The 25,310-nt window shown below is 38.3% G+C and overlaps 1 protein-coding gene across 1 annotated transcript in view; it reads left to right on the top strand.

Moving 5' to 3' along the window:
- Positions 1 to 765: 765 nt before the first annotated feature.
- The window catches only part of ADAM28 (ADAM metallopeptidase domain 28), a 94,465-nt gene continuing 69,920 nt past the window's right edge, over positions 766 to 25,310 (top strand). The window contains exon 1 of the mRNA XM_063669370.1: positions 766 to 830. The gene's annotated coding sequence lies outside the window, so the exon portion shown is untranslated. The remainder of the gene's footprint in view (positions 831 to 25,310) is intronic.

A 25,310-nucleotide genomic window follows, 5' to 3' on the forward strand; every position in this document is an offset into this window, starting at 1 on the left:
TCATTCAGTGATTAGTTACTCAATTCACTAAAAGAGTAGACACTATGTTAAATAAAACTTTAAAGGATTAGAATAATCCACTAAGACATTTTGTTCAATTACAGTACTGGCAATATATTATAAATTGAAGTCTAAAAAATGTTCACCAAAGTGCCTGAAAATGGCTTTTTCTTCCTATCCGAGCCAATAATTTGTACTTAGAACCAAAATACTAGGTCCAAGTTACCACAGATTAGAGTTGGATATGAGAAAATGGTTTATAGAAATCAGTTGAGATTTGTTTCTCTTCACTTTCTGTAAAGGTTCTACATAAATCTGAAATGGTTTCACTTGTGTCTTTTATGATGATCAGGTTTCTCTTTAACGTTACTAAGTCCACTTTAGATTGTTCATTATAGATTCCAGATAAATATTTATTGTTAAGGTAACTGAATTGTAACATTAGATCTTGATATTGTAGACTTGGACACTGTCAGAGAAGCCTATACTTGAACCTTCCTAAATCCTCCTCAAAGTGTTGGTAAACTTTTCCTGTAAGACAACTTATTCTTAATGCAATTCAAACCAGATTTTCTTACATTTTGGTTTTCAATTTTCCAGTGGGTGGCTTTCTCAGACAAGCTTAATGAATAAGCTTTTGCTGTATTTCAACATTTATCAAAAATGAGTCACTGCCTATTATAAAATTATTTGACAATACTCAGGGAAAGAGTTACAATGATGAAACAAGAAAATGGGAACAATTTACTCAAGGAGAAGGGATGATTTACAAAAAGAAGTGAAGAAGCAGAGAAGACAATCATCTAAATGGAAAATTCTTCCTAACCGAGGTATTTTAACCAAGTGGACTTATGAATTGAAAAGCTGAGATCTGTGATCTTCAAGCCTGGCTGAGTCTTAGAATCACTTGGGGGAGTTTTTAACAAACACCAAATTCTGGGTTTCTCCCCTGGGTTATACGATTTAATTTGCTTGGAGTGACGTCTGAGCATTGGTGTTTATTAATAGCTCTTCAGGTGACACCAATGGACAGAGTTGAGACCACTAGCCTTGATCATTGTCTCAACTGCCCATATGAAATATACAGGTAATGTAATCAGAAGTGCATTTTATTTGTATTTCTACAGAAAGTGTGGATTAGTTGATCTTTAATTTCTTTCAAGTTCCAGAAACATTGCAGTTAGAGGTTAAACACACACAGGCACGATAAAACATCAAGCTGTCAGATCTTTAAAGCAAAAGATAGGGTTTGGTTGTTTACACGGTCTTAAAATGCCATTGTTCAAAATCTTCAAGTGGTAACATTGTTGCAGTAATAATCACTGATCTTTAATAAAAATAAAATTGTGTAGTTTAAACATTAGCCAAAACTCTTAACTTTAGGAATATAGTTAGATATTGGCAAATTCTTTGGAAGTAGCTGTCCAGTATTTTATTTCATTCCTCTTGAAGGTGAAAGTGATAACACATGAAGAGTGATGTAGGAACGTAGGGTGATGTGCAGCCCTTATCAGTATTTTCCTCCATGCTGAGAAAGCTGCTACAGTTTGAAGTAGTTGGGCCAGGTGTGGTTGATGAGTCCTCGGAAATATGTCTATAAGCTCCACAACTGAGGAATAAAAAAATTGATGTGTGGGAATAGGGCTGCATGAGTCAACACAATAAGGAAGGAGGCGGGGTCTCACTCCTCAAAAATAGCAAATCTTTCTTTGACTAAGTCTTGATTACTTATTTTTATTAGTTATAGTATTAATACACTTACAGGGAATAGTTGGAAGTCATCTCCAAACAAGAATGGAACATTAGGTAGCAGAGTCCAAGCAGAAGCACTACTTCCACCAACATATCTGAAACCACGGTGCAGACATAGCCCCAGTTCTTTCTGTGTTGCCTTCTCCTTCCCAACTGTTAACATGACTGGACTTCACAATATCCTACTCCCAAATCGTACTGACACTTGAGGTTGTAGTCCATTCTTCCTTCTCTATTTCCATTCAATTGGAATCTCAACCATTGTCAAGGGGCCTAACAAATATCCCATTAAAATTTTGGCTCATCTGATTCATACTTAATTAATGTTTGTTAACTTCAGTTTCTTTGTTGATGAAAGAGGAATATTACGTGTCCTATAGTTTTTATTATTATACTTTATTATACTTTTAGTATACTATATTATACTTTGAGTTCTGGGATACATGTACAGAATGTGCAGCTTTGTTACATAGGTATACTCATGCCATGGTGGGTTGCTGCACCCATCAACCCATCATCTACGTTAGGTATTTCTCCTAATGCTATCCCTCCCCTAGCCCCCCACCCCCCAACAGGCCCCGGTGTGTGATGTTCGTCTCCCTGTGTCCATGTGTTCTCACTGATCAACTCCCACTTATGAGTGAGAACATGCAGTGTTTGGTTTTCTGTTCCAGTGTTAGTTTGCTGAGAATGATAGTTTCCAGCTTCATCCACATCCTACAAAGGACATGAACTCATCCGTTTTTATGGCTGCATAGTATTCCATGGTGTTTATGTGCCACATTTTCTTTATCTAGTTTATTATTGATGGGCATTTCGGTTGGTTCCAAGTCTTTGCTATTGTGAACAGTGCCGCAGTAAACATATGTGTACATTCTCTTTATAGTAGAATGATTTATAATCCTTTGGGTATATACCCAGTAATGGGATGGCTGGGTCAAATGGTATTTCTAGTTCTAGATCCTTGAGGAATGGCCACACTGTCTTCCACAATGGTTGAACTAATTTATACTCCCACCAGCAGTGTAAAAGTGTTCCTATTTCTCCACATCCTCTCCAGCATCTGTTGTTTCCCGGCTTTTTAATGATCGCCATTCTAACTGGTGTGAGATGGTATCTCATTGTGGTATCTCAGTGATGATGAGCTTTTTTTCCACATGTTTTTCTGGCTGCATCAATGTCGTCATTTGAGAAGTGTGTTCATATCCTTTGCCCACTTTTTGATGGGGTTGTTTTGGGCGAAGGATATGTCCTATAGTTTTTACTAGAACAAAAATTTGATTATTTTATGGGAAAGTATACTGTAAACATTTGCTACTCAACCTGGAAAAATTCACAGGGTTTACTTTCTTTTTTTCTGCCAACAAGCATGAATGCGGTATGCATTTCACAGATGCTTCTCCTATTGGAATATTCAATGCCAGGTTGTACTGATTGCTGTCCCATAATTATTTAAACTTTTGTGGCCTCCCTGTTGCATTGTCCAAATTGCTGTTTCATAACTTTTCTACTTTCTTCAAATCTCTACTTTTCCCCCATTTCAGCTCCTGTAAGTAGATGGTCTTCTCTCTATTCGTGGGTCCATCTGATGCGATGTCCCTTTAATGTTTCTATATTTTATCCACATATTTCCCTAGTCTTTCGTCCTTCTTATCTCTCCTTGCTCCTGCCAAAAATTTCTCTTAAAGATGAACTTGACTGAATTCTATCTCCTCCTTCTATGAAACCTACTATTTCATTACCCGCTCTCTGTCCAGCCTCCTCACTCTCTATTTATTGATTTGCCACCTTCAGAAACATTCTGGTTTCACCATCCTAATATAAACTCTCCTTCACCCTGTTTCTAGTTATATTATCATCTCTCTCTCTCCCTCTCTTTTTTTTTTTTTTTTTTGAGATGGAGTTTTGCTCTTGTTGCCCAGGCTGGAGTCCGATGGCACAATCTTGGCTCACTGCAACCTCTACCTCCCGGGCTCAAGCAATTCTGCCTCAACCTCTCCAGTAGCTGGGATTACAGGCACCTGCCATCACGCCCAGCTAATTTTTGTATTTTTAGTAGAGACAGGGTTTCCCCATGTTGGTCAGGCTGGTCTCAAACTCCTGACCTCAAATGATCTGCCGGCCTCGGCCTCCCAAAGTGTTAGGATTACAGGCATGAGCCACTGCGCCCAACCTACCATATCTCTCTTTTACCAGCATCCCACATCTTCTTAGTAGCATCTTCTCATCCTCTTTTGCTTTTACCTCTTATCTCCCTTTATTCCCTTTTCAAGCCTCATTTTCTGTGACCTCTTGGCTGCATTTTCCACAGTTAACAGTTCTTATTTTTATGACGCCAGCATTCACTTTGTCCTCTGTGACAAAGGTTGCTCTCATTTGTGTCTTGCATTTCACTCTTTCACTGATTCTTTTATTCTTCCTTGGCCTCTAAGTGCGACTTTACATACCTCCATTCCATAGCTATCTTCTCTCCCTACAATTTCTCCCGTAAGGCCATAATCCATTCCTACCACTTGTAATATGTACATAACTATCAAATTTGTGTGTTCAACACCACTCTCTTGAACCCCATTCTTGCATTTTCAGTTGTTTGGTGGTCACTCCCACCAAACTCATATTTAAAACTGAACTCGTTATGTTTCCCTCAAGCGCATTCATTTTCCAGTACTTTTTGCTTCTATTAATGGCATTATCAATTACCTAATATTAATGCTTCAATCTCAATCATCCACTCAGCCATATTTAGTCTAAATGCAATTAGATTCATATTTAAAAATTATTTAATCAGTCTGGCCCATGCAATAACTATTAGATATACACACATGATTCTTTACTGTCATTGTTTAATGGTATGGATATTTTGTAAAAATTAGTATGAAATAAATTACTAGAAATTGTTCTAGTTAATGGCACTGTATTTATAAGAAGAAATGAATTCATTTATTTTGCAATCTGATTTGCAATTGTTGCCCTGGAACTAAACAAACCAAATAGCTAGTGTGGTGTGAATCTCTTTATGATACTCTTAAATCCTATCTGAAGTGTATTTTAAGATTTGTCTTAATGTTAAGCTATAGCAAGCACTATGTCCCATTTATTTTGATTTTATTAAAAGTTCCTAGCACACTGCCTGTATCTAGTGGCTAATCAATAAATAATCACTAAATTCACAGAGACATTCAGGACTTGCGGTAAAATGGAAAAGAGCCACCCCAAAAATGGAACGACTGGAGGGAAAATTGCTGGTGACAGAGTAGAGAGATTATAAAAACATTCTTGGCTTGCTTTTACATTATTATTCCTAAGCCCAGATAAAGTGATGGCATCTTCAGTAAGAAAAAAAGGAAATAAATACAAGAAGTACATAGATTTCTACCCTACATTGTTACCATGTGTTTCTTATGTTTTATCTTTTTTCTTTGTGATTGGCAAGCCCTACATATTTAGCTTAACTGTTCATTTTGGTGGTTCTTTCAGAAATATCATAAGATTAGCTCACTTATGAAACATGAGCAATTTCTCTCCATGGTTATTACTAGTAACAGCAATTAGTTAACAAAAAGATTCAGTGCAAGCAGAGCTATGGAGTCATTTGCTGTTTAAAACTTTACTGGAGGTGGTGATGGGAGAGCCATTTAACAGAGTTAACACATTTTAAAGCAGTTTGAGCCAGGAATTATGAAAACACAGACCTTAAGAGAACTAATTTCCAACTTTGTAAATTTTCTCATGAAATTACAGAATTACTTTGAAATTCTTCATACAATTCCAGCACTTTTGATTTTATCTTGAAACTGGGTTGGCTTAGAGTCAAGCCACAGTTCTTGTGTGTTTTTTATAATTGGTTTTATGCTGCCTCCTTGTTAGTTTGGCACTGGCTTTATGACGTGCCTGAAAATGTGTCAAGAAAATCCAGTCTCTTGTTTTCACTACCAAGATATTATACCTTCATAGCACGCTTATTGGGCAAATGACAGTCTCCCTCCACTGTGAGAATGGGAATTATATTGGATTTTTCAACACAGCCATTTGCTGAAAATGAACTTGCTGGTGTGGGCTACTGTTTCCACCAGCAGGATGTAGAATGAGAAATGCATTAATGGCTTGATATTTAATATCTAAGACTCACACATGATATGTGGAACACAGGGAAGAAATAAGGGGAAAAAAGGAAAAGAAGTGACCAGAACTTTGCTGTGATTCTCATTGTCTCTTTTAACCTATACAGGCAAAGCAAAGTTCACATTTCACTATGAAATATTTATCCCATTAACTTAGGTCAAATTAAATGAAGAAATGGTAGTAACATTTGGTAAAATGACAAATAGCTACGTAAAAGGAAAATATTATCATTATATTACGATTTCATCAGTAGTAATACTATAAATGCATCTATAAATACTATAAATTAGTACATAGAGTATAGATAGTATAAATTTATAAATACCATACATACATAAATAAATTCTTCGTGAGCTCCTCAATGCCAAGAGAGACGTTTGGCTTCATTTTTGTATCTATTCGGAGGGTGGCATGTATCTATTCAGGGGGTGTGTATGTGCTTAGTTTATAAAGAAGTAGCATTACCTTAAGATTATTTTTTCGTCACCTTAATAATCACAGCTGGATGTGTCTATTAGGGTGAAAAAAAACCTAATATTTTTCCTTTGGAAAGATAAACAGTTAAATTTTAAAAAGTAAGAGAAAGAAGGATCCCAGAATTCTCCAGTGTGACATTCTGGAAATACTCGTATAAAACAGAAATATCTATGGATTGATGTGTCTTACCTGAGAGTATCTCTCTACAAAAAACAATAGGATGGAAAAAATATCTCAGTGACTCATCTATTTCCAACAGATGTTCTATATTCTACAATGTATTCTAAATAGAAGGCATGCTTATTCCAAAACGCTGTGCCCAAACTCTAAACACAGTGAAATTTATATGTCTGTTTCTTTATGGAAAAACTTAAAGCCAGTTTCTAACATAGTCTGGAGACTTAATAAAGGCTCATCAAAAATGTAGAATTGATTCTTTCTCCTGTTTGTGAATCCTAACTGACTCTCCAGTCCCAGGTGTAATCTCACCTTCTTGTGGAGATGTCCACAAGTGCAGAAAGGAAAATTAAAAATCATCTTACGGCTGGGCACGGTGGCTCACACCTGTCACCCCGGCACTTTGGGAGGACGAGGCAGGTGGATCACCCGAGGTCAGGAGTTCGAGACCAGCCAGGCCAAGATGGCAAAACCCCATCTCTACTAAAAATACAAAAATTAGCTGGGCGTGGTGGAACTGTGCCTATAATCCTAGCTACTCGGGAGGCTGAGGTGGGAGAATCGCTTGAACCCAGGAGGCGGAGGTTGCAGTGAGCCGAGATCACACCATTGCACTCCAGCCTGGGCAACAGGGTGAGATTCCATCTCAGGAAAAAAATCATCTTACTTGGCTGTGTTATTTTTACAAAGGAGAAAATTGAAATGTACAGGGGTTAATTGAATTGTCTAAGCTCACACAGTCTAGTTGTTCTGAGGCTAAAACCCAAATCTTCAAGTCCAAGTCTGCTCACTTACTCAGCTTCCTTACTGTCTGTAGTGAACCTCTCAGCTTTGAAATTACTAAATAAACGCAGTTTAGGAAGACAGTGTTCTAGGAAATGGGTGAAATGTTCCGGGACCAGCTCCCTGACTGAGCATGTCTTCCTGACAAAGGTAATAGATGTAGGAGGCTTGCTGGACTCAACGCCTCCCTCTGTCCTGCCTGGTTAGTTTGAGGGCGTTATGATGGGAATTACAACACAGGGTTGGAACAACCTCCTTGCCAAGCTTATCATAGATTCCTTTTGATACCAGGAATCAGTGTATGCTTCAGAATACTGATTTTGAAACTGGGTCTATAAGTGGACTTCAGGGGGTCAGGAAAGTGGCTCAGCTCTAGCACTGACTCTAGAGGTGCAGATGGGATAGACAGTGGGCAACTGTAAAAGATTCAGGTGGCCAAGGAATCAGGTATTTAGAACCAAGTAGCAAAGAATTTAGGCAAAGGTGAGTTTTCAGATTTAGGCCAGAGGACAGAGAGGCAGTTGTTATTTCTGAGAACTGTACATGGCTGGCAAAACCCTCTGCACTGACTTGGATCTAGAAAAGTCTTAAGGTGGGCCTGAAGGCATCAGGACACCTCTATTAAAAAAAATCCCTCAAATCAGAAAACACTCGAAAAAGGACTAGGGATAGAGAAGGTGTTCTATCAGCCATATAACTTGTATCCAGAAATCTCCTCTGGCAACAACAGTTAGTTCTGGACAGCAAAAGAAACTCAGAGAATATCACACCAATCCAGCAGGCAAGACAGGACCACTTATTCCTGAGTCTAGAAAGGGTCATGTTTCCTTCTCACATCTGCTAAATATGGAGAGGAACAGAGACTGTTTTTTGCATCCCATATTATTTAAGATGGACTCAAGTGCTGCATGGGACTGACTAAACCTTCGGGTGGGACAGCAGTAAGACTGCTGTGAGGAGCTGGGGGTAGTCAGAGGCAGGAATGTTGGTGAAGACTTGCAAAAACAATCAAAGTGATGTTTCAGATCCATCTGAATGGGGAGCACAGAATGCTCTGGAGAAGAGAATTTGCAGACTGGAAAATTGCAGAAGTCCAGGCACGGCAGTGCAGATGGAAGTCAGAATGAGCATGGTATAGAAACTACAGGTGAATAGAAAGGCTTGCCAGTATTAGGTGGGTGCAAAAGTAACATGCGGTTTTGCTATTAAAAGTACTAGATTGAGAGCTTAGGAGAGCCACTACACAATTTACTGTGACACACAATTCTTTCAACAGGCCAGAACAACAGGAGAAAACCAGGACTGTCGCAGGGAAACTCAGATGTATGGTCACCGTGGATATGGGGTTCAAAGCACAGGAAGAGTCCAGGTGGATTTTGGGTTTGGTCAGCTCCTGGGAAACTTAAGTCCAGCCTACTTAGAAGTAGAACTGTGCTCTCATACACTCTGGATGATATGACACAGGATCACAGGGTGTGATAAATCACCTATCTGGGTATTACTGTCTTTTTGTTTAGCCCTTTTTTTGCTTTAGTTAATAAGTTAATAAGACTTAAATGTGAAATATTAGTACTGTAATACTCCAGACTCTGGACTCTTACTGAAAGTAGTTGCAGAGTTTCCCAAACTATATTCTGAGAAATACTGCCTGAAATGATGTGATGATTCGAAAATATATTCTCAAATTTTTGACATTCTTCCCATTAAGAGGGGTAGTCTAATTCAGGGGTCCCCAGCCCCAGGCCATGGACTATTACTGGCCTGTGGCTTGTTAGAAATCAGGCTTGTTAGAAATCACAGCAGGAGGTGAGCTGTGGGTGAGTGAGCATTACCACCTGAGCTGCACCTGCTGTTTGAGAATCTAATGCAGCCGCTGATCTTGGTGTGGCAGGCCAATTCTCCCTGACAATCACACAGACAGGACTGCATAGCACCCAGTTACACAAATTTCCACAGTGCTGCCTTAACATTGAGCAAATAGTTAAACCTAGGGAAATCGGTACCCAGACACTAAAGCTAGAAATGAAACGTACGGCCAGTAGGAGCCTTGCATGGGCTTCTCTCTTGCTGGAGCAAGTCAAAATAATAGAAACAGTTTTACATTCCTAATGCCAGGACCCATCTTAGGTCGACAAAATCTGAGACAAGTCAAGGTAACAGAGACAGCTGCTTGAATAGATTCATCAGAGAGTCTAAGGCAGCCCTCAGGACCAAGCTGTAAAGGAGATACGATAGAAATAATCACTCCAGTACCACAGCAGACAGGCCTTGAAGGCACTGGGGCCCTTTTAATTGAACTTAGCATTTTTTTGCTTCTGACCTTCTAGTTAAAATAAAATTAGTTAACAATAGACTTAGGCAGATGCTATACTGTACGTAGGCACATAATCCCAACCTGTATAAGCACTAGCAAAATTGTGATGCTTTGAGTTGGTCTGGTGGAATTATCTCCAGCTTTCTCCCTGTATCTAGTTACAGTAATTAACTTCCTCCTTTCCTTGTCTGCTTCTCATTATTGGGCCTCGAGAAAACACAGCTGGGTCTGGCATGGTTTGGGGAACAACAGGAGTGTGAACCCTATTGTGAACTGTGCAATCTAGGTTGTAGGCTCCTTATGAGAATCTAATGCTTGAGGTGGAACAGTTTTATCCCAGAACTGTGCCCCCAACCTCCATGCCCCTGTTCCCCAGTGAAAAAATTGTCTTCCATGAAACTGGTCTCTGGTACCAAAAAGGTTGGGGACCATTGGTCTAATTCCTCCTCCCTTGAATGTGAACTTGACTTAGTGTCTTGTTTCTAATGAATAGTATGTGGTGAGAATGACACTGCAGGGCTTTTGTTTTGTTTTGAGACGGAATCTCTCTCTGTTGCCCAGGCTGGAGTTCAGTGGCGCTATCTCAGCTCACTGCAACCTCTGCCTCCTGGGTTCAAGCGATTCACGATTCTCCTGCCTCAGCCTTCCAAGTAGCTGGGACTACAGGTGCATGCCACCACACCCAGCTAATTTTTGTATTTTTAGTAGAGACTGGAATTCACCATGTTGGCTAGGATGGTCTCGATCTCTTGACCTCGTGATCCGCCTGCCTTGGTCTCCTCCCAAAGTGCTGGGATTACAGGCGTGAGCCACTGTGCCTGGCTGACACTGCATGGCTTTTGAGGGTAGAATATAAAAGACAACACAATTTCCACCTTGTCGGTCTTGGGACGCTTGCCCTTAGGACTCAGTTGCCAGGGTCTAAGGAGAACCCAGGCCACATGGAGCACCTTCGTGAGGGTGGCCCAGATGGCGCCTGGCTTGGCTTGGGTCCCAGGCAGCAGCTGCAGTTACCACCAGACATATGAGAAAATGTGAGCCTTTAGATGTTTCCAGACCTAACTGCCGACTAATGACAATTGCATGCGAGGCTCTAGGCAAGAAAGTCCTGGCTAAACCCAGGCACATTCTGGAACTGTGAGGGATACAATACTCATAAATGTTTGTTTGATGAGTATCAAAGTGTGTGTGGTGGTTTGGCCAGCTGCCATAAAGAATTAGAACAGATAGTAAACATTTTTCTACCAGAAATAGTTCTATGATCAGATATCTTCTGAAAATTCTATGTATTATTTTGGCACGTCACCAGGCAAGGTAACTGTCAACTGAAAAAATCATGACATCTATAAATTTGGAAAGAAGACTTTATTTCTTGTAAAGAGTTACAGCCTGCAAGGTGACCCTTCTGATAGGCCAGGAAGCGTAGCCTCCAGCAGAGCTCCAAAGGCAGGCACTCCGAAGGAGGAGTTGAAACAGGGATTTGTGCTGAATAGGTTGGCTAAGTATTCAGATTCAACAGGCTGTAGGAGGAGCTATTAATATCCATGAAGGGGATCCTGATGCATGTGTACTGAATAGACGTGCATGTTACCTACCACTCATGTTCACATTCCACCCTGGTGGAACAGGGGCTTATGAGTCAGGGTCTGATGGTTGGTGATCTGCATATGTTTTGGTATTATCTCAAGGCTAGTGCTCCCTTAGCTGCTAGAGAAGAAGAAAAGCCTTGTAGCAGTTACAACGTAGTTTATTCTTTAAGTGTAGGGGTGCAGGACTTAACCCTGGCCTACATGACCTTAGGTCTCATTTATAATTTAGTATCTTATTGCCACAAAGAGTCCATTCTGTCAGTCTTATAATCTCTATGTTAACACTAATGCTGGTCAGTTGTTATGTCTAAGGCAAAAGGCAGGAGATACAACAAAGTGTGTCTGACCTTCCATTCCATCGTGACTTAGGTTTTAAAGTTTCTCTGAGGTCCTCTTGGCCAACAGGGAATCTGTTCAGTCAGCTGTGGGGCTTAGCATTTTATGTTTCGCTTTCAAAACACCTTGAAGTTTCTGAAAATTTGTCATTGCTTAAATGGTGCTTTCAATGACACCACCCTCCCCCACCCCTTGCCTTTTTTGGTAGCAACAAAACTCTTAATGTCTCAAAAATCACAGTGTTTCACACAGCACAGTGAAAATACTCAGAAACAGTCTCGGTTTCAATGTGGTGTTGTAAATTGTTGCTAGAATATCTCACTGGGGCTAAATTTATGCTTTTGTATGCATTGCTATCTTTCTAATTTTGCCAAAACAGATCCTCTGCAACTTAATAAGAGGTTTTGATCCAAGCCACCAAAGATCCTGTCTGGACAGTAAAAACCTTTAAGAATGGGCTTCAGCTGAGCTAGACAGAACCCAGGAGTGATAGCATGGGTTATTAGGCTTCAATGCAATAAAACTCCGGCCTCTTGTTAGCCTGAGCTCAAATAATCTACCTGGAGGTCTCCTGAATGTCTAATTCTCATGTAGAAGACAACGTTTGCTGAAGTGTCATCTGAAGTTCACCGGAAGTAAACCATACAATGCCGCAACACAACTAGAGCAACAGTAAGGAGTACAGAACTGTGATTAATATGCACGTAGGGCTTTTGAAGAAAACACGAGTGTGACACACAGTTGGCTCTGAAATTAAGCTTTGACAAGAAGTGATAAAGGGAAGTGTAAGTTGATCATGACTCACTTGGTAATCTGGTTCCAACCACTTCCTCCTGTGTACAAACATGGCAAGCTCTATCCTTCTTTTCTATCCAGAAATGGAGGGAACAGATGGCTTTGGAGAAATTTGTTTTGTAAGAGGAACTTCTGAATTGTCTGGCATGAGATTTTTTTTTTTTCTTTTAACATGAGCCTTAGCTCCAGACACTCAGGCTTACTAGAGGCCAATCCTCTATCACATTGCTGGGAGATGCCACCTTCTTTCTGACTACACCGACAAATCTCTGGCCTTGGCCCTTGTACATTTCTGCCTAAATTTCACAAATGAGAAAAGCTATAACTGGAGCAGAGATTTGCAGCAAAACAAAACAAAATAAAACCAAAATAATACAATTAAGAGACAGAACTGAGTTGATTTCCTGCTTTGGCATTAACTGGTAGTGGAAGTTTTTTCAAAAGTAACTTGACCTCACTGACTTCAGGTTTCTTGTTAGGAAAATGAATAGGTTTGGCTCAAAGGCTAAGAATTCTTCTCACCTAAATGGTTATTCTGCAGCTCAAATCCCTGGTACATCCAGCAGCATCTCTGCTGGAGTCAATGGCAGTGTGTTGTAGAAAGCAGGGTTTTTTTTTTTTTGAATAACATCTACCTATACCTTCTCTGGTTCTGTCATCTTCCTTTTCTCCACCTGTTTAAAAAAATCTCACACAGTAAATGACCACACACATTATTAGTTAACTTTGCCTCAAATAGCATCTCTAGCCTTCTCACCACTTGTATTTTTCATTTGTTTTAAATTCTAACTACCCTTAAACTGTATATACCCTCTCCTTATTTCCTGGTTGGCTCTTCCTTCTCAGCCTTCAATCTTGTCTCCAAGTCATTGGCAATCAGTAAACTGTTCTCTTGTGTCTTTAGCCAGCTTTTTCCCCTCTAAGCACAGTTTATTCTTAAAAGAAGTCCTTCTTTCCAGGACAGAAAGACCAATTCAAGCCTCACAAATGAAAATGTTGCCTCTCACCTGCTATCTTTTCCCATATGTGTGCTATTTGTTTTATTTTCCAATATTTTGCTTGCCAGCTCTTTACTGCAAAATTCAGAGGAGAATGTTCTGCACTTGAGTAGAGTTTATGAGATAACTGAATTCTCATGCTCACTTTGTTATTTGCTATGTGTTCTTCTGCAAGGGATTGCTGTGTGGCTTATGCAAATTCATTCCTTAGTAGAACCTGCCCCTCAGTCTTACAGTGTCCTCATATCACAAATTAGCTGCGTTCCTACCTTGCTCTACTTTTTTCTAAACTGTATACATTAGGAGCTTATGTGAACTTCATTAACATCTGATGTGTGTGTGTGTGTGTGTGTGTGTGTGTGTGTGTGTGTGTGTGTGTCAGAAAGAGAGGAAGAGAGAGAGAGGAAGGAGAGAATATATGTGTGTTTGGTTTTGCCATCTCCCTGCAGAGTGGAAGGTAATGAATAATCATTTATAGTATGAATGAATAAAATTGGATAAAAGATGTGAAGATTAGTGAGGTTATAGCAAGTATCGATTTCTATTAATAAATAGAACAGGGAAACACCTACTAATTCACTTTACTTACCTAAAAAAAAAAGCCATAGTTTTGAAAAACTCAACAGCATTTTTCTGTAGCTTCTACTGTTCATATTTATTTTGGAATTTTCCAAATCTTAAATCTTGGAATGTTTATTTAAGGGTTTAAAATATAAGCAAAATAAATCCTGACTTCTGGCAAACATTACTATGCTAAGAATTAGTTGATTTCAAATTCTCAGACAATTCTGTTAATTCTCAGTAGATGGTGACTGTGTAAACACACTGTACTCAGTGGGGTTAGATTTACCAATAAGTACATTATTATTTCCAGTAAAATGTGCTGTCCACTTTGGCAAAAGTGGAACAAATTTATTAATTACTAACTTACACTAATGCTGTTTTACATATAGATCCCAGTAAAGAACCCAACTAACAAAGACTGCAATCCAATTTGCCAGTATCAATAAAAATTGGCTGAAATGCCAAAGAAGGTTACTGAAGGATGTTGTACACACCACCAGCTACTTTTAAAAGTGGTGTGTCTGTCTCCAAATGGTGAGTGTGTGTACAAGTCTGCACATGGGGATTCTCTGTAACATCGTTTACGATAGAAAAGTGTCGGAAGCCATCCCAGGAAAACACATCAGTTAAATGTTGTATGTCGATAAAATGGAGTGCTATGAAGAAATAAAAAGGCTTCAGAACTGCATCTATTGGAAGATTTTCACAACAAATTTTTAAATGAAAAAGAATGTTATGTTATAAAATGTATGAATACCATGATCTCATTTTGAAAAAAGTAGGCTGGGTGCAGTGGCTCATGCCTGTAATCCCAGCAATTTGGGAGGCCCAGGCAGGTGGATCACCTGAGGTCAGGAGTTTGAGACCAGCCTGGCCAACATGGCGAAACCCTGTCTCTACTAAAAATACAAAAATTAGCCAGGCGTGGTGGCATGCACCTGTAGTCCCAGCTACTTGGGCGGCTGAGGCAGGACAATCACTTGAACCCAGGAGGCGGAGGTTTGCAGTGAGCCAAGATCATGCCACTGCACTCCAGCCTGGGTGACAGAGTGAGACTCTGTCTCACAAAAAAAAAAAAAAAAAGAAAAAAATAAAAAAGTAGTGTACATGTAGATTTGTAGAGAAATCTTCTAAAAGAATATACCCTGGAGTGATAATTTATATCAGTTTAGAGAAGTTAGAACCTTTAAAAACATTTTTTCCCATTTGTCCTTGTTTGTCCTTTTTCTATTTTTCAATACTCAATATCAGTTAACATAATAAACAAAAGTATTCCATGGTGTATACGTGCCACATTTTCTTTATCCAGTCTACCCCTGATGGGCATTTGGGTTGGTTTTAAGTCTTTGCTATTGTAAATAGTGCTGCAATAAACATACGTGTGCATGTGTCTTTACAGTAAATGATTTATAATCCTTTTGATATAAACCCAGTAATGGTATATATCATTAATGATTATAGTTTATATCAGTAATGATTGCTGGGTCAAATCCTTTGCAGGGACATGAATGAAGCTGGAAACCATCATACCCAGCAAACTAACTCAGGAACAGAAAACCAAACATCGCATGTTCTCACTCATAAGTGGGAGTTGAAAAATAAGAACACATGGACACAGCGAGGTGAACATCACACACCAGGGCAAGTAGGGGGGTAGGGGGGTGGGGGGATAGGGGAGGGAGAGCATTAGGACAAATATCTATTGCATGTGAGGCTTAAATCCTAGATGATGGTTTGACAGGTGCGGCAAACCACCATGGCACATGCATACCTATGTAGCAAATCTGCACGTTCAGCATGTGTATCCCAGAACTTAAAGTGAAATAAAGAAAAAAAATTAAAAAATTCTCTTCTGAATTAAAAAAAATATTTTCAAGGGGACTATTTACTTCTATTAATATATGTTCAAGGTCAAGAAAAATCATGCCCTCTGCATAAGAAAATGTATATAGATAACCCAAGAAAATGATTAATGATGTAAGTGACATATATAAAAAATTGAGCTAATTTACCTTTTCTTCAGCAGCGGCATCCTTAGGAATACCTTTGAAAATACCATTTCATTACCATTTTTAAATCTTTGCCAATCTGATGGATGAAAAATATGATTTATATTTATATTTTACATTTCAATCTTTAAGCAATCTGGAATGAGTGGATAGAAGATTCTAAGTTTATGTTTTTCTTTTCCATACGGATCTATTAATTACTAAGTCTGCTAATTAATATCATATTTTGAGCCCTCTAAACTTTCTCCTCTGACATGTAACTATAACCTTATCATACATTAAATACTTAGGTATATTTTGGTGCATTTCTGGACTTTCTCTTCTGCTCCACTGATCTATTACTATGCCTGTACACGACCTTTAAATTTTGTAGCTTCATGATTGATTTTAACATCTGGTAAGAAAAAAAAAAGTATGCTCACTTAGACTCACTTTAATGTTTGCTAAAATGAATTGAGAGCTATTAATCAATACAGTTGAGAACATGAATAACAGTGCTCTTGGGCCCTTTACAAGGTTTGGCAGATAAACTGATGATGTATTTCTCTAGGTCTCTGTGTCAGTAATTTCATGATGAATTTCTGTTGCCCAGGCTGTAGTGCAGTGGCGCGATCTCAGCTCACTGCAAGCTCTGCCTCCTGGGTTCTCGCCATTCTCCTGCCTCAGCCTCCCGAGTAGCTGGGAGGGACTACAGGCGCCTGCCACCATGCCCAGCTAATTTTTTGTATTTTTAGTAGAGATGGGGTTTCACTGTGTTAGCCAGGATGGTCTCGATCTCCTGACCTCGTGATCCGCCTGCCTCGGCCTCCCACAGTATTATACTTTTTACATGTGTGCAAGCACCTCTTTTTCTATTAAGTTAGGCACCCCTCTACATTTGCTTAACCTCCAAGCTACTTCTCCATATTCACCCGGGATTTACTGCTCATTTCACATGTTTCCTATTCTAATCCCCAGTTCCTGTCACCGACCTGAGTGATAACAATGTCCATGCAATCCTATAGAAAATGCTCCTCTCTCAGTTCCTTGATAATCAGTTACATTTTTCTTATCACTTCCTAAGCCACTAGGAAATGGTTTCATTCTTGGCCTGTTCATCACTTGAAATTCTCCATCTTTGAAACAGAAAGTTTAAAAAGTTTTTGATTTCCTATTTTCTAAAATTAATAATGTTCATCTTAGAAAACATTTAAGAAGTCATAAATAAATGAAGTATATACAAATCACCAGTAAGCTTTAATATTGGTAATTGGTAGATTATATTTATCTATCCATCCCTCCATCCATCCATCTATCTATTATCAGTAGTCCACATAAGTATGTTGTCTAGTTGTTTAGCTAGTGGTCATCTAGCTATATATTTAGCTGTAATTCTTCCTCTCCACACCCACTTCTGCACACTCACACACGATACTAATATATAGGTACACGTCCATATTTTTTCTGTATCTTTTTGAAGTGGCATTGGAGCCTATTCTGGCCTGACCTGCTAGAAATAAGTATATGCTCTGGAGAAATGGATGTGTGAATGAATTTTAAAAGATGTGATGTTTTAGCAAGCTGATTTGAGCAAGATGCACAGTTGTAACCATATTACCTCCCGTAGTTTAAATTAAAGATCTAATTGCCTATAGCTCTTGACTAATAATGAACAGTGTGAGAAGTTGTTCTCTGTTCTGTGTATCCAAAGGACAGAGTATCAGCAGCAGAAAGATTAGACCCGAAAGCTCACATTGGCATCTTCCCCAGTGTTCTCCTGCATGCTTTGCCCAATACAGGCTGCTTCCTTTGTAGCTACAGTCATTTAAGTGTGCTTCCTCCTTGTGGCTTTCTTCTCTTGTTTTATAGAGTTGTTTTTTTTTTTTTTTTTAATCTTTTTTTGGAGGGTAACATAGGCCTCCTAAATTGTTTTACATACTTTTCATAAAATTATTTTAACAGCCATGCTTTTTGTTTTGCTTTTTTGGGGGGAACTTCAGAGAAGTGTTTTATCACCTTAGTTCTGCTCAAGTTGGTTATTTTATGTATATTCAACTTGGATAGTATGATACTTGTACTTCTGTATTTTTCCTAATATATGTGTCAGCAGAGCTGCCATGAAGGATTTATGGATCCCAACATCCAACGTGCCCCTTGAGACTCTCACCCAACTCTCACCCCTCACATCTAGCAGATTACTTTGTTCTTGTTTCATGGATACAATAGTTTCCATAGTGTGCATACTTCTTCACTAGACCCCAATATTTTTTAGGTCTTGTGATAACCACTATTGGATCTAAATCAATACAGGTTTTTAGGTTATGATAACCTGTATTGGGTTAGATCCATTATAGGCTATCACTTATAATCCATCACCCTAGTCGAATCCACTTACCTGCTTTCTTAATCCTAGCTCATCTCAAGCCCAATGAGAATGAACTCTAACCTGCCCCTCTGTAATTTTCATCCTTCTAGACTCTTTCAACTTACAAATAACCAGTTTCATCTTGGGGCAAAAAAACAGCTTGTTATTTTTCCTTTTCTTCCAAGTACAAGTTCTATAAACAATATATTTTAATTCGTACTCTTTACTCAATTCTGCCTTTACCTCTCCACTGAAACTATCCTTGACAAAGACATCAGTGACCTACTCATTCCCAAATTCAAAGACTACTTCTTAATTACTATAATTTCTCAGGGATATTTGGTGCTGTTGACTACTTTATTTATTTAGAAAGTCTCTTCTGTTCCCTGTTTGTCCACTACTCTGATTTATTCTCAGTAACCTGCTCAAGGCCCAGTTTCTCCATCTTGTATTTACTGAGTGTGAGCACGTGTCATATGCTGGGTTCTACCAAGATGGGTATCTCCATGCCCTATAGACTACTAAACATGACTAGTGGGAGAAGAGTGGTGGTTTTCCCACTCTCGGAAAAAATATTTTCACAGCCGTTTTAATCATTTCTTCCTCTATCACATCTTAAGTAGTAGAAAGGGGAACGTGTTCAACTGTAAGTGGAATGCTTATCCAAAAAATCCTAATTCCCATAGGAAGTGCAGAGAAATGAATGAATACTTTGTATTCATCAGGGCTCTCCAGAGAACCAGAATCAACAAGGTGTGTGTGTACATATATATATATATCTCACATACATATCTCTTTCCTATACATATGAAAGAGATTTATTTTAAGCACTTGGCTCACACAATTGTGGAAGCTTGGTAAATCAGTATTTTGTTTTCCCTGGAGAACCAGAGAAGAGTTGCAGCTCAAGTCCAAAGGTGGTCTGCTGGCTGACTTCCTTCTTGTTCAGGTGAAGTCAGTCTTTGTTGTACTAAGGCCTTCAACTGATTGGTGAGGCCCACCTGTATTATGAAGCATAATCTGATTTACTCATAGTCTTCTCATTTAAATGTTAATCTCATAAAAAAATCTTGGAATGACCAAGAATAAGATCTGACCAAATATATGGACATATATGGACATTCTGGCTCAGTCAAGTTGACATATAAAATTAACCATCTACCTAATGCATGTGGGGCTTAAAGCCTAGATGATGGGTTGATAGGTGCAGCAAACCACCATGGCACATTTATACCTATGCAACAAACCTGCATATTCTGGACATGTATCCCAGAACTTAAAATAAAAATAAATTCAATGCCAAAAAGGAAAAAAAAATTAACCATCACACATTTATAGGTTAAAATTCCAAATCTTAATTTCTTCAGACTCTTATCTCTCAGTTAAATGACACTCCATTGAATTTATTTTCTTTCTTTTTAAGCTGTCTTCACAAATGGCTTCATTCTTAACCTATCCCCATCTGCTTAATCCCAAATTAACAAAATATGAATATTTGGATGGTTGACATTCATACACATTGTGCATAAATAATCAACCATTTTTAAGAGGATGGATTAACAAATTTCTTTGCTTGCAAACAGAGAAATCAGAATTGCCCAGTCTTGTATTTTGATTCTCTAAACTGAGCACCTCTTATCAATCCAGAAGCACATGACACAGAAGCAGGTAAGATTGTAGAATGACTCATTCCTAAAGAGATCAATATGTTGAATGTATTCTTGTCAGTGTTCTTCTACATTGCTTATTTAAAAGTGAGGACAGGGCTGTCAGCCTCAGAATCTGTTGGTCCTGGCTTATAAGATTTTATCTGATCAAAAGATGAAGAATCAGTATATATATATATATATATATATATATATATATATACACACACACATATATACACACAATTTTCTGAATATACATAGTAGGTTCATATATATATATATACACACACACATATATGTATTTGTATTGTATGTTTTTATATATAGCACATTTGGGAGTATATATCTGTGTGTGTATATGTATATGTAAAATATATGTAAATTTATATAGTACATCTGGGAGTTTGTATATGTATGTGTGTGTGTGCATATATATATATGCATCTACATACTCCCAGTTGTTTAAAGTACTTTTTAATCCACTTATGATATCTTTGGGCATTATTGTTCATGTGGGTGTCCATTACTTTGTAAAGTGGATCCAGGATTTTCGACCCAAAAAAGCTGATCCTCTTTGTCCTACAAAGGATCCACTGGAGGACCTTCTTAGTTATGCAGATGTATAGTGAGCAGTCTTATCTGCTTTTATTTGCCCTGTTGGCTAGGGAGGGATTCCCATCCTAGGTTTATGGAGATGCTGAACACATGTTGCGTGGTCCTGGACAGATAAGGTTGACAAATGCTCATGTCACATATACTCATCGCTCAAGGAAGAGGACACTGCATGCCATAAAGGCCACATGAGGAACATAAGTACAGGGAACAGGGAACAACTAGGGCTGTGGGAAGCAGGCTTTGTAATTAGTATCAAAGGGATGAGGTGCCCTCTGGTTCCTGTGGGAGTATGTGATTGCCTTATATGATTAAGTCTGTAGCTGGGTGGGAACTGAAGCTCACTACTCAGGAATAAGCAGGAACTTTGCCTAGTCCCTGTGATAAGGAGAGTTGTTTGACTAGTGGATGTTATCCACGGGAGAAAGGTGAGGAGCAAGATCGGTGGTTAAGCCATTCCAGGCCCTACCAGTTTTCCCCAAATGTCATGTCATACATAACATCGGACCTTAATTTTAGTCCTTATGTCTCATCATGCCAGTGGAGAGTGTAGGGAGAAGAAAGAAAACATAGAAGAATCATAAAGATGGGTGGTGTCTATCCTCATTCTACTTGGAAGGCAGATTGTTCTGCCAAGCCTTGTCTGCTTGTTAAGTGCATCAAATTCTGCAAATAGTGCATCCATTGATTGTATACAACATATTAACATATCTGCTGATTACCTATTGCTTTAAAACTTAGATACTGTACGATGAGAGGATGGGCTTTTTCATGTTACAAAGGACCTAATAGCATGTAGCATGTCTTAAATACATAGCTAGTAATTCAGAGCCTGAGAGGTTATTAACTAATTATAAAATAGCAACCTAAGCAAGAGGGTAGAAACTTATGTAAATATAGTACCGAAAGGTGATAACAAAATCTCCTGGCTTTCTTTTGTGGAAATGTATTTACTAAGCTCAAAAGCAAATAGCTTTCTTTTCTTTGTGCAACACTATCTACTTACCGCAGGTGGGAACATAGCATGTTAGAATAGGAAACCCTAATAGTTTTTTTTTCCTCCTCTTGTAAGGCTCAGCAGTTCATGACTTGTGGTTCTGAGGCTCTGCTTGGTTTTGAAGAGTGATCCTCTTTCAATTATGAATTTAGTGTACAAATATTTAGCAGCTACTATTTTCTAATCATTGCATTGGGGTCTTGAGGATTTAATGATGAATAACACATATATTTTAAAGAAAATCTTGGTTAGGGGAGAAAAAGCTTGTTTTATTAAATTTGGAAAATATTTTCCAAGCTTATTTTTACATAATTGTTAAGTTATAAAAGTAATACCAACCACTTCTTAAAAATTAAGAAATACAGAGAGGAGATAAAAATACTTATTTTCTTACCATACACACAGACACACACACACACATTCACACATGCCTCTAAGTATTTTGGATTTCTTTTTCTGTTCTTGGTTTTTTATTCTTAATGGATTCTTGATGTTTTTATTTAGTTTCGATCATTTTTTTATATAACTGTTGTACATCATTTTTGCCCTAACAGTATAATGTAAACATTTTCTATAATATAAAAATTCATTATAATGGTAATTTTACATTATGGTTCAGTACTTTATTGAGCAAGCATGAAACACTTACATAACCATGTTCTTATTTTGGGACATTTAATTTTGCTTTTATCTTGTATCAACAATATAATTAATATCTTGATACATTTTACATTTCAGACAATTTCTTTAGAATGATTCTCAATGGTTGAAGTATTTGTTTAATATTTAAGAAAATATTTTAAAATCTTGTATTTGACACTGACCAGCCTGTTTTTCTCTTGGAGGTTACTCTCCAACTCTAAGTTTGCACTTTTGTCTGTTTTGCTAAACTCAACAGAGGAAGGAAAGAAATCAGATACATTTTCAGCACATATACAATATATATAGTGAGCAGATAGAAGGAATGTGGTCAGCCATGTTAAAGTCCAATTTTCTGAAACCCCACCAAACTTCTCTTAAAAGCATCACCAAAGCATTCACTCAGTGCCAGTTCTGTGCAGGCCATTTCTAGGTACTGGGAAACAAATACAGTGCCTTGGCACTGCATGACTCTGGTCTGCCTTTGGGTTGAAGGAGTGGTACTTTTCTTTCTGTTCCAGGAGCAATTGTAAGAGCACAGCTGTTAAGATATTATTGACTAACTGAATAATAACATATGCTGAAGATCCCACATCCAGCGGCCCCAAAATTTGTCACACATTATCAGAAAATGTCTATCGTCTTTGATATTTCCACGATATTTCCTTCTTAGCATTATGGTGAAGATTGATATGTGCTAATATAAGCCATCTGGCACATCCCAACCGCCCAGTGAGCATGTGATCCTCTCTCCTTTTCCCCTTACCAAGACTGTGCACCCCCTGACCTGAGGCCGGGGCTCAGTAGGTGTCATCCTTTTTCTCTCATTCCCAGCTTTCAATAAAAAACCATTTACTCTTCTTGCTACATAACCTTATTTGAAATAATCCAACTGGCAAGCAGAAAGAAGAGAAAATTCTGGGCTGAAAAGAGGTGTTTGTGAAGTTCTTTGGAGAAAAGATACAATCTTTCACATGTACAGCCCTTCTTCTCCCCTAAGTGAATAGAGCACCTCGGAGCATAGCTATTTTGTTTCTGGGAGTGAAAGGGAGTTACAGTGAAGTCCTTCTGGTGGTTCAGTAGTAAACCCCCTTATGTGGAGTTGAAGAGACAGTTTCTCTCACTCAAAACCACATGACTACATGGAAATTGAACAACCTGCTCCTGAATAAGTCCTGGGTAAATAATGAAAATAAGGCAGAAATCAAGTTCTTTGAAACCAATGAGAATAAAGAGAGAGCATACCAGAATTTCTGTGACACAGCTAAAGCAGTGTTAAGAGGAGATTTATAGCACTAAATGCCCACATCAGAAAGCTGGAAAGATCTCAAATTGACACCTTAACATAACAACTAAAAGAACTAGAGAAGCAAGCAAACAAATCCAAAAGCTAGCAGAAGACAAGAAATAACTAAGATCAGAGCAGAACTGAAGGAGATAGAGACACGAAAAACCCTTCAAAAATTCAATGAATCTAGGAGCTGGTTTTTTGGAAAAAAAAATTAATAAAATTGGTAGAATGCAAGCTAGAATAAAAAGGAAGAAAAGAGAGAAGAATCAAAAGGACACAATAAAAGATGATAAAAGGGATGTCACCACTGATCCCATATAAATACAAACAACCATCAGAGAATACTATAAACAACTCTATGCGATAAACTAGAAAATCAAGAAAAAAATGGATAAATTACTGGACACATACACCCTACAAAGACTAAACCAGGAAGAAGTCAAATCCCTGATTAGACCAATAACGAGGTCTGAAATTGAGGTAGTAATAAATAGCTTACCAACCACAAAAAGCCCAGGACCAGATGGATTTACAGCTGAATTCTACCAGGGGCACAAAGAGGAGCTGGTACCATTCCTTCTGAAACTATTCCAAACAATTGAAAAGGAGGGACTTCTCCCTAACTCATTTTATGAGGCCAGCATCATCCTGATACCAAAACCTGGCAGAGATACAAGAAAAGAAAACTTCAGGCCAATATCCTTGATGAACATCAATGCAAAAATCCTCAATAAAACACTGGCAAACCGAATCCAGCAGCACATCAAAAAGCTTATCCACCATGATCAATTCAGCTTCATCCCTGGGATGCAAAGCTGGTTCAACATATGCAAATCAGTAAACATAATTCATCGCATAAACAGAACTAATGACAAAAACGACGATTATCTCAGTAAATTCAGAAGAAGCCTTTGATAAAATTCAACATCCCTTCATGTTAAAAACTTTCAATAAACTATGTATTAATGGAACATATCTCAAAATAATAAGAGCCATTTATGACAAACCCACAGCCAATATCATACTGAATGGGCAAAAACTGGAAGCATTCCCTTTGAAAACTGGTACAAGGCAAGGATGCCCTCTCTCACCACTCCTATTCAACATAGTATTGGATGTTCTAGCCAGGGCAATCAGGCAAGAGAAAGAAACAAAGGATATTCAAATAGGAAAAGAGGAAGTTAAATTGTCTCTGTTTGCAGATGACATGATCCTATATCTAGAAAACCTCATCATCTCAGCCAAAAGCTTCTTAAGCTGATAAGCAACTTCAGCAAAGTCTCAGGATACAGAATAAATGTGCAAAAATTACAAGCATTCCTATACACCAACAGTAGTCAAGCAGAGAGCCAAATCATATATGAACTTCCATTCACAATTGCTACAAAGAGAATAAAATACCTAGGAATACCATTAACAAGGGATGTGAAGGACCTCTTCAAGGAGAACTACAAACTAGTGCTTGTAGTTCAAAGGAAATGAGAGAGGAAATGATACAGGACACAAACAAATGGAAAAAAATTCCATGCTTGTGGATAGGAAGAATCATTATCATGAAAATGGCCATATTGCCCTAAGTAATTTATAGATTCATTGCTATTCCCATTAAACTACCATTGACATTCTTCACAGAATTAGAAAAAACTACTTAAAAATTTATATAGAACCAAAAAAAGCCCATATAGCCAAGACAATCCTAAGCAAACAGAATAAAGCTGGAGACTTCATGGTAAATGACTTCAAACTATACTACAACGCAGCAGTAATCAAAACAGCATGGTACTGGTACCAAAACAGACACATAGACCAATGGAACAGAATAGAGATCTCAGAAATAAGACCACACATCTACAACCATCCAA

Source organism: Pongo pygmaeus, chromosome 7 (genome assembly GCF_028885625.2).
Source record: "Pongo pygmaeus isolate AG05252 chromosome 7, NHGRI_mPonPyg2-v2.0_pri, whole genome shotgun sequence".
In the NCBI taxonomy this organism is placed as follows: domain Eukaryota; kingdom Metazoa; phylum Chordata; class Mammalia; order Primates; family Hominidae; genus Pongo; species Pongo pygmaeus.